This window comes from Bison bison, unplaced genomic scaffold (assembly GCF_000754665.1).
Source record: "Bison bison bison isolate TAMUID 2011002044 unplaced genomic scaffold, Bison_UMD1.0 scf7180017850428, whole genome shotgun sequence".
NCBI lineage: Eukaryota > Metazoa > Chordata > Mammalia > Artiodactyla > Bovidae > Bison > Bison bison.
In genome coordinates this window covers 3,992-8,853 of record NW_011481001.1, presented here as the reverse complement: position 1 = coordinate 8,853, position 4,862 = coordinate 3,992, and positions in this window count along the sequence as shown.

Below are 4,862 nucleotides of genomic sequence, written 5' to 3'. Positions count from 1 at the left end.
AGTAATGTGCCACAAAAGCCGAAACCTCTTCACTCAAGGCCGAGTATTTGCTGCCAGTCTGGCAGAAATCAGATCGAAACTGCTAAGTAATGGTTAGCAGCCATCTAAAGAAAGTTCCCCTGAGAGAGTGATCCCAACTCATCTTAGAAACATGTTTGTTCTGGGTTGGGGGGTGGCATTTCAGTAGTCAAAAGCTCTAGAGCACAGGTTCTCATACCTGGCTGCACATTAAGATTACTTGGCCAGTTTTTACAAATACTGAAGCCAGGGCCCTACCCTCAGATTCAGATTCAGTAGGTTGATGCCTGGCTGCCATGTTTTGTTGTGGATCCTCAAGAATTCTAATGTGCAGCTAGGGTTGAGAGCCTCTAGTCTAGAACTTGCAGTGGACCCTATTTGGAACCTTAAAGAAATGGTCTAGGAAAGAACATTTTAAATTGTTAGTCATGTGGAACAAACAGGTTGATCAGCAATACAGAGAGGGTAGTTGTGAGAGTTTCATGCTAATAATCTTTGCAGAAGTCAAGAACACACTTTGTAAAGTACAACTGAAAAGGTCACTTTTGAAAATCTTAGAGCATGAGAGGGAGAGATGGGTGACTAGAGTGTATGTATGGGGGGATTAAAAATTGTCATCTTTGCTCCCATTTGTTGGGGGGGAAAGGGGCTTTTGTTTTAAATGGACTGCTGACTAGTCAAATGTAACAGTTTCTGAGATGCTATCTTTGCAGTTTAACCTGATATTATATTAATAGTCCCTTTCACAGTCAAGTGATCTTTTTCTTCACATTTTGCTTGTACTCATGCCTGCATCCATGCTGGACTCCTCGAAATAAGAATGGGCCCATTCATTGCCAGAGCAGAGTAACCATATTACTTGGAAAGTTGTGATAAATCTGCTGTCTCATGTGGCAATGGTGTCAGTAGCAGGTTAATTAAGGAGATGCAAACTTTTGTATAGCACCAACAGAGGAAAGACAAAACCACCTGCAATTCCTTCTCATACGCTTTTTGAGGACTACAAGGAGAACTGAACTAAAGAAGGAAATTTGGAATTTAAAGAAGGCTGTATTTCTTCCTAGGAAACAGGCATAGGAAGGGCATATGTGATTAAATGGACTCTGGCCATCAGGGTACTTGTTGGAGTGACCAGACAAACAACCATTGATGTCCTGCAGCCAAAAATCACACCGTGACATCAAATGTTTCATCGAGTAAACAGCAAGGAGTTCTTTAGGCTGTGTTCTCTAGACCTGAAAATGTCCTCCATGGTTCAGTCAACAAATATCTCTGTAGAAAACCTGAAAAAATGTTCTCTCAGCTATCCATGAACATTTCAGTCTAGGGCAAACAAATAATGTTTGTTTCAAAAACAGACGTCTGTTTCACGCACACATGCCCAAGCCCCATCATAGCTCCCCCTTTCTTTGTCCGCAGTGGAAGTTAATGTTTTCATGTCAGCTATCTAATGTGAACAAAATGATTTCTAAATGTAGAAACACTGCTAATGCACTTAGGTGAAATTGCTGGCAGGGCAAACAAGCAACTCATTGGGGGTGAAGTCATCCTCTTGGAAATCTACCTTGGTACCCATTGTGAGCTCTAAGAGGTGGATCAGAAAGCTGATTTTCCCATCTGCTATAAAATGGAACCTGGACTGAGGGCATCAGGAAAGTCAGCTTGCTGATTCAGTAACTATATGACTTCTTTTTCCGCTTCAGAAATGGGGCACTTGACAGGCTTCATGCTTGCTTTTTGATGTTGCTTCTGTAGATGAGTTAGTGAAGGAGCTAGTCTGTCAAATATTGTCATTGAATTCTGATCCCTTCTGTGTTTTTAACTGACAGTCTGAATCACCAGTGTCAATTGCTGCATTCTGATACAGGTACAGTAAATTGAGGGCATTCCGTGACCAAGACTTACAGTTTAGAAACAACCCACCTGAATGCTGCTTTCACCATGTGGATACCTGAAAAGACCTCCCCTCTTTCTAAAACCTAATAAGAACAATGTACAGAGAAGTATTCTGGAAACCAATGCTAGTGTCTAATGAGGAAAAGCAAGTAGGCTCTTTGACAATCCTTTCAAAACAAAACCTAGAAATAAACCATTTTTCTTCCAGTTCTGAGTTTCATAAGCAAGTTTCTGTAAATTAACAAACCCATTTGTCAGCCAGTGCTAGCAGAAGTTGTAAAGAGTAAAACCAAAGTTTTTGATGTTTTATTTTTATAAGCAGGGTATACTCTAACTACGGCCCACATGGCACACACAGGCAGCCAGTTTTCTGCTACATGAGCCTTGGAGAAAACGACAAGGAGGGCTGCCTGTTCTGCTGCCCTTTGAAAAGGTCTGCAACAGACACAAGAGCACTTAGGAGAGGTCACTTTCTTACCCTGACAGCCACCTTTTCAAAAAACTTCACAGAACTACCAAGTGTCATGGTCAGCTCGACTTTTGGCCAGTGGAAAATTATCTGGGTGGGCCTGTATGTGTTGGAGGAACTCAGATGGAAAAGGACTTGGAAACATCATGAAAAACTCTATATCTGCTGTCTAAAGCACTTCAAACAAGTTAAGATCCCAGTGTCAGTGGGTGAGTGTCTTAACTGCATGGACATTTGGGGGTCGACTTTAGTTATGGTTTTCCAGCTGTGAGCTTTGGAGAAGCAATGGGGTGGTTTTTCAGTCATATGGGTGTTAAGTCTATGGGTTTGGAATCTGTCACTGAAATCACTCATTCAAAAGTATGACTTCATAGTAGGGTCACTTAGGTTTGTTTTTTACATAAAATACATCTGATATTTCTTACTTAGGAAGTTTTACTATGTCCATTAAAATGATTAAATGGGGAGGCCATCAAGATTCATTTAGTAGCTGAAAAGCAGTTTTTAAAATAGACTAGAATGAATTTAATAGGGGCTGTTGTGACCTTCAGGGGAATTTTTTATAGAGAGCCTCCATACTGTAATTGGGGAAATTTTTGTCTTTTACTTCCATTCAATAGTAGCAAACTGGTGGTTTTATAAAATTAACATAGTGTGTTATATAAACATGTTATATAAAATAATATTAAAACATGTCTAACTGTGAAAACGTGAAGACTTAGAGTTATCAGCAACCTTTATGTGCAATAAAGAAAACTGGAGTTAGGCCCCCAATGTGTTCCCTCTCCCTAGCATTTTACTTAATGTTTGCCTTTGTGTATATGTTTAGATTGATATTGTAAAGCTAGCTACATGTTTTCCTGCCCTTTACTGATATTTAACACATTTTTCTCAAAGCCTTTTTCTTTTCTTTCCTTTTTTTTTTAAACAAAAATCAAAATAAAAAGATTAACTGGCTGAGCTCATCTTGTTTCATACTTTTAAAAGTATTGTCCATTAGTAGAAGAATGCAGTATGGGCCTGTTCTTAGTTTCTTTCTTTCCCACACAGAGAGGTTCTGTTCTGGGTGGAAGCTATTCCTCTCCAACTTCATTTAAAACAGAGATGGACAAATTACAGTGGCCCCTAGATCAAATCCAGTCTACTGGTTGTTTTTGTAAATAAAGTTTTATTGGCATACACTCTACTCACTCATTTTGTCTGTGACTGACTGCTTTCACGCAGAGCTGAGTTGTAAGGGCACTGAACAACTAGCGCTCGTAAAGCCTGAGCTATTTACTATCAGAGTCTTCTCAGAAAAGGCTTTTCCTGACCACTAATTTAGATGCTTGAAAAAATTTTTAAAGATTGGATCTAAAAAATCACAGCAACACTTTTAGACTTTAAAAATGTGTCTTTGAGTTGAAATAAACACTTGAAACCTGTGACTTCTCCCAGCCTGCAAACATCTTTAACAGGTTGGTGAATTGCTAAGATTCTTGAGCTTCCTACAGTTTCTCTCATAGTCCTTGTATTCCTCTATATGTAGACTAACTGCTCCTTAAATTGTGCAATTGAACTATATCATAAAATCTGCTCCCTAGAAAAATAAAGCAAAAACAAATCTTGTCATTAACAGAGTGACTCCAGAATCATTTAATAGTATAATTACAAAAACATCAGATAGAACAATTTAAAAGCAAACATTTCCTTCAGTTCATTAGGGTTCTCCCACCCCAGGAAATTACTTTTAAAAAATCCATTTAGGGGTGGGGGCCAGGGGAGCTATTTGAAGAAGAGCTGGATGAGTCAGATTTTAAAATACACCACCCAGATCTTTTATTTAATATTAAGTAATTCAATCAAGATACACAGGACTGCACTTGGCCCGTCTTCACATTGATGATTTGTCCAGGCACCTGCTGATGGGAAATGGTACCAAATCACGTCTTTTCTTTGTTCTGAGAATGCCTGGTTGAATTGACTCCAACAGAGGCAGGGTCAGGCTGGGAACTAAAGCTCTTCCTATTTTATTGCCATAATTATCTGCATTGCACTGTCACTTCCTTACTGGAAACTTCGTTTCAACCAATGTGTCAGTCATTATTTAACAGCTCATGATATTCCTGTTCCAACTGCACAGCAGTTGGTACCAAGTCAAGCCCCAGTCTCTGACAGTGTGATAGACTGCCCCCACAGCGTGGCTTCTTCTAACGCTGGGACCACATGCTGAGTGTCCCGGTCTATGGTGACTGACCTGGAAGGAAAGAAACAAAGGATGTTTGAACTTCAGAATACAGAAATCCACAGATGGAAAGCCTGTTGAACTTTGACAATATAAGGCCTCTTAAATATGAAACCTGTAATCTTCCTTACCTAAGCTGCATTATCAAATGCTGTAAATCCATACAGAATCAGTATTTATAATTTCTGCTCGTGACCCAAAAGGCGTTTGGGGAGGATAGACAGGAAAAAGATGGGGGCTCCTCTTATAGTGTGA